Below are 6032 nucleotides of genomic sequence, written 5' to 3'. Positions count from 1 at the left end.
TAAGTGCATGCATAACCCAGGTTCAAGCCACCTGCTGGAGGGATGCTCCACAAGTGGTGAAACAGATCTGCAGGTGTCTTTCTTTGTTGGTCTGCTTCTAAATTCTGCTTCTAAGACCCCTTCTGTTTCATTGGTTGGTTTAATCCCCCCTGCTTAACACTGTATTCTATTTACATGACCATGTTAACTAAGCACCACCCTGCTTCCAGGGCATTGGTTTAATCCTCACTGTTTTGCACACTTTTTCCTTCTCCCCACCCCCTATCCTACGTATATCCTCTTCGGACCTGACACTTCCACCTCAGGATATATAAGGACAGGATTGTGATTAGAGATAGATTAGATTGCGCTGCATTCCACATGAATAAAGACTGAACTGCCTACCACTTAGCCATGAGTCCCTGGTCGTCTCTCTCTCCCTCCCACAAAGCTAGCCCGGAAAATGGCGCCCTGAATAGGGACTGGCATTTCTCCCTCTCTATCTTCTCCTCCCCTCTCAATTTCTCTATCAAACTAAAATAATAATAATAATAATGGAAAATTTGATCATCAGGAGTAGTGGATTTGTAGTGCCACCACTGAGCCCCAGCGATAACCCTGGAGGCAAAAAAAAAAAAAAAAAAGATAAAGCACAGATGAGGTAAATAATCTTAAAAGAATCATTTATTGTTTTTTCTTTCTTAATCTCTTTTTTCCAAGTAGTTAAAAAGATCTACTTTAATTTCTTATTTAAGAAGCTGCTGGTATCATTACATAGTTATAATTGAGTAACAAATCCTATATACCCTTGTTCCTTTGGGATAACTGATAATTTATATTTTTTTCCTTCACTTTGTTGGGCATTAATAGTTTACAGGACAGCTGTTGGCATAAATAGATATAATTTCTCATCTCTATATGACAGGTGTCTCCAAGACATACTCTCCCCCAACCTAGGTCCTTTTCCACCATTATGCACCAGGACCACAAGGCCCCTCCATCTCTTTCCTTCCCTCATTCCCCATAGTCTTTTGCATGGTGTGATATGCCACTCCAAGTACAGGTTTCACCTTATGTTTTTTCCCTTACTGTCCTTGCTTGGTAAATTCTGCTTGTCTTATGAGTGGGGTTATCCAGTGTACATCTTCTCAATCTGGCTTATCCCATTCAATATGACACCTTCAAATTCTTTTTTTTTTTAATATTTTTATTTATTGGATAGAGACAGCCAGAAATTGAGAGTAAGGGGAAAACACTGGGAGAGTGACACTTGCAGTATTGCTTCACCACTTGTGAAGCTTTCCCTCTGCAGGTGGGGACCTAGGGTGTGAACCTGGGTCCTTACACATTTTAATATGGATGCTCAACCAGGTACACCACCGGGTTCATTTCCTCTCTCTCTCTCTCTCTCTCTGTCTCTCTCTCTCTTTCCCTCCCTCCCTCTCCCTCTCCCTTTCCCTCTCTTTCTCTCTCATTCTCGAGCTGGAAAAAAAAAAAGAAAATCAAAACAGATAGGCAGAGAAAAAGAGCTCATCTGAAGTGCTAGAATTGTGCAGGCCTGGAACCATACATACCTCTTCACAACCCTACCCCCCACCAGGGAAAAATAGAAATAAGCTGGGAGTATGGTATTACTGGGAGTATGGTATTTCTGGCTGTCTCTATCCAATAAATAAAAATACTAAAAATAATAATAATAATAAAGAATTTGAAGGTGTCATATTGAATGAGATAAGCCAGATTGAGAAGATGTACACTGGATGACCCCACTCATAAGACAAGCAGAATTTACCAAGTAAGGACAGTCAACACCCATGTCCAGTAGAGAAGCAGTTACAGACATCAGACCTTTATCTTCTGCTCCCCATAAAGATTTTTGGTCCAGAGAGATAAAGAATAGGGAAATTTCCAATGGAGGAAATGGGATATGGAACTCTGGTGGTGGGGATTGTATGGAATTGTACCCCTCTTATACCACAATATTGTCAATCATTATTAAATCACTAAAAAAAATGTACAGTCAAGAAGTCCTAAGTAGCACTGACAGAAAACACACACACACACACATAATTATGGGTGGGGGCATATAGTATGATGGTTATGCAAAGAGACTCTTATGCCTGAGGCTCCAAAGTCCCAGGCTCAGTCTCCCACACCACCATAAACCAGAGCTGAGTAGTGCTCTGGTTTAAAAAAAAAAAAGAAAAAGAAAAAGAAAAAGAAAATAAGAATTGTCCAGTATGTTTCTCCTTTTCACCTTCTGTGATCTGTGATTTCCTCAAGTCAGTGAAGTTAATATAGATTTCGTAACTTGTAGTCTTTTGGGTAAATGTAGAATATCTACGTGAGAGGTAAGTTTTCTCAAGTCACTGAATTATTAAACTATCTAAAATTTGGCCCTTCTTATATTTTTTAACTTTCTCATTTATTATACTTAATCTATCAGTAAAAGATGATTTATAAGTATCCATGCTAATTCATTTAGGTTTTACGTATATAAGCATTTTACTAGTGTGTTACATATTATAAGTTATACCGCTGAGACTGCAACAATATTATCCACAAGATAAAAGAAATTCCATGTAAAGATCTCAATAATATCAACTTATAGTTAAAGCAAATGTTTCCTGGGGCAATTGAGAGGAATATAAGCTGTTAAATTGATTCTTCTTGTGAGGAAAACTGGTGAAGATACCTTTTTCCTAATGGAGTTCTTGTTTGTGTAGAATCATTATTCCTCTTTAAACACAGAGCAGAGGGACCTATGACTGTCATACAGGAGATTTGGTATCCCTGTCATATTCATCACCACATCTGAGCCATTTAAGATGAGGCTATTCCAAGGGTGATTCATTAAGTAACTCAAAACACATTATCATTATGAGTATGATATCACCACATAGGAGTATGTGGTGATTTGCCTTCAGATCATTGAAAGGATGTTTAAATTCTGGTTATTTGATTTGTTTCCACTTAGTATCCAATAACAGCAGGAGTAGATGGCAAAATGGTTATGCAAAGAAACTCTCATGCCTGAGGCTCCAAGGTCCCAGGTTCAATTCTCTGCACCATTGTAAACCCAAGCTGTAAAAAAGCAAAAAATAAATTTGATGTCTTTTTCTGTCATTAAAATTGAAAAAAAAACATATTTTTTTTCTATTTTTTAAGAGGGGATAGTGAAAGCAGTCTCACCACTACCACAAATTCTGCAGTTGAGTTTCCCACATTTGGGGGAGGCTTAGCACATCCGGAGTGCAACGGATAAGCCTTGCCTTGGGAAAACCACCTTGGTGATCATGCTATCTCCTCTGCTGGGTAAGTATGAAAACATTTTCTTTTTATCTTACACACAAATCAGGATCAGGTTTGAGCTCTGAACCCACCATACTGAAGGAAGCTTTGGAGCTGTATTTCCCCACACACATACTGTGTTCTTGCCTCTCTGAGTAAGTTGTCTTCATCAGTCCCCAATGACCAAAAAAAAAAAGACAAACAAAAAAACTATATATCTATATCATATATATAAATATATATATCTCATATCTATATCATATCTATATCATATATATATATATATATCCATGTCTTTTGAATGTAGAGTTTTAGATCAAACATATAAGGCTTTTGAGAAGACTGTTAATTAAAGCAGTTTGATGTTTGATTTGAGTAAATATAGGACCAGGATAATAGTAAAGTAGCACATAGGATTTACATGAAAAAGTTTCCATGTAAGTTTTTCTTTCTAGGGATTTTTTTTTAAATTTTTATTTATAAAAAGGAAACACTGACAAAAACCATAGGATAAGAGGGGTACAACTCCACACCATTCCCACCACCAGAACTCCGTATCCCATCCCCTCCCTTGATAGTTTCCATATTCTTTATCTCTCTGGGAGTATAAACCCAGGGTCATTATGGGGTGCAGAAGGTGGAAGGTCTGGCTTCTGTAATTGCTTCCCCGCTGAACAGCTGAACTTGGGCATTGGCAGGTTGATACATATTCCCAGCAAATCTCTCTTTAGGGAAATTTTTGCACCCTGGAACCACCAATAGCCAGAAAGGAAAAGGTGTGTGTGTGTGTGTGTGTGTGTGTGTGTTTGTGTGTGTGTGTGTGTGTGTTATGGAGAGAGAGAGGGAGAGAGACAGAGAACTAGGATAGAGTAAATATAGAAGTTTAAAGGGTTTTAGAAACATTGCCAGTAGTAAAGAGGTTGTTTTTTTTTTAATTTTAACTTTCCACCAGTGTTACTGCTGAGACTTGGTGTCACCTCCTCTACACTGCCCCCACCTTCCTCTCTGCCTTGATAGGACACAGAGAAATTAAGAGAGGAGAGGGAAATAGAGAAGATAGAGACACCTACAATATGCTTTTTTACTAGGAATCTTCTTCCCATAAATGAGGACCTGGGGCTTGAACATGGGTCCTTGCATATAATTATTTATGTGCTCAACTAGGTGCAGAAGCAGCACCACCCAGACTCACCAATAGTAATCAGATTATAAAGCTAAACAGTCACTTGCACTGACAGGGAAAATTGAAAATATGCTTAACAACTGGCTGAATTCCTAAGAATATTTCTAGGCAGATGTGGAGGCTACTCAATGGTAAGAGCTAACTTACAAGTAAATGAATAAGAAGACAGATATGCTGAAGAATAAGTTACGTTTCAGGTGAAATTTGTAATGTACTTAGAGGGCTCACAATTTTTTTCAGCCATTAAAGAGTGAGATAGTAAGCACGAATTTCACTGCAAAAAAAAAAGGACAAAAAAGGGAGTCGAGTGGTGGCACAGCGGGTTAAGCGCACATGGCGCAAAGCACAAGGACTGGAGTAAGGATCCCGGTTCAAGCCCTGGCTCCCCACCTGCAGTGGAGTCGCTTCACAAGTGGTGAAGCAGGTCTGCAGGTGTCTGTCTTTCTTGCCCCCTCTCTGTCTTCCCCTCCTCTCTCCATTTCTCTCTGTCCTATCCAACAACAAGGACATCAGTAAACACAACAATTTAAACAACAAGGGCAACAAAAGGGAAAATAAATAAATAAATAACAAAAAAAGGATAAAAATCAAGGATAAAAAATCATACACATACAAAAATAGAACTGTAAAACTTTTAACATTTCAAAAATAAGTAAATAAGAAAATGAAGCAATATCCTACATTTTTTTCAAATAGACTGAAGTCCTTCAGTAAATCTTAAAGACATATTTCAGATCTTTTTATTTTAAACTATATAGATGGAGGACAGGTGGCAGCTCACCCAACTGAACACGCATATTACCAAGACAAAGACCCAGGTTTGAGCCTATGCTCACCACTTGCAGGGGATTTCATGAGTGGTGAAACAAATCTGCCAGTGTCTGCCTTTCTCTTTATCTCTCTATGTCCCTCTCCTCTCAATATTTCTCTATCAAATAAAAGTAATTAAAAGAAAAAAAGGCCCCCTGGAGCCCTGGATTCATACAGCTGGCACTGATCCCCAATGATAACCCTGGTGGCAATGAGAGGAAGGGTGGGAAGGAGGATGAAGGGAAGGGGGTGAGGAATGAACATGGAGACAATAAGAAACTCAATAATATTGTTCTATATTAACCTCATCCGGAAAAAAAAAAAATTGACTTATTTTTTTTTATAATCAAATATATGCTAGTACAATGCTTTAAAAGCCTGTTTTCAAGATTTTCTTTTATTATTTGTTTACCATCAAAATTATCACTGGGGCTCAATGCCTACACAACAAATTGACCAGTCCTGGTAGCCATTTTGTCCTCTCTCTCTATTATTTTTTTCTGTTTTACTTAAGAGCCCATAGAGAAATGAAGATGGGGAGAGAGAAAAGCAAACACCTATAGACTTGCTTCACTGCTCCTGAAGTGTTTCCCACAGTTGGTAGAGAGTGGGGCTGCTCAAACTTATCCTTGCACATGGTTATGTTTATTCTCACCCAGGTGTGCCACAGCCTGGCCCCCTTTTCAAGATTTTATTATCCTGGCTAAAGTTACCTACAGCTAGAGGTAGAAAATGAATGGGCATTTACAAGATGAAAAAAATTGTGGGA

The 6032-nt window shown here is 38.4% G+C and overlaps 1 non-coding gene across 1 annotated transcript; it reads right to left on the bottom strand.

Moving 5' to 3' along the window:
* Positions 1-3146: 3146 nt before the first annotated feature.
* Positions 3147-3302, bottom strand: LOC132538762 (U1 spliceosomal RNA). The gene has a single exon (XR_009550102.1). It is a non-coding gene; the product is annotated as a U1 spliceosomal RNA (small nuclear RNA).
* Positions 3303-6032: the final 2730 nt, after the last annotated feature.

This window comes from Erinaceus europaeus, chromosome 5, assembly GCF_950295315.1.
Source record: "Erinaceus europaeus chromosome 5, mEriEur2.1, whole genome shotgun sequence".
NCBI classification, from domain to species: Eukaryota; Metazoa; Chordata; class Mammalia; order Eulipotyphla; family Erinaceidae; genus Erinaceus; species Erinaceus europaeus.
This window is presented reverse-complemented; position numbering and strand designations above follow the sequence as displayed.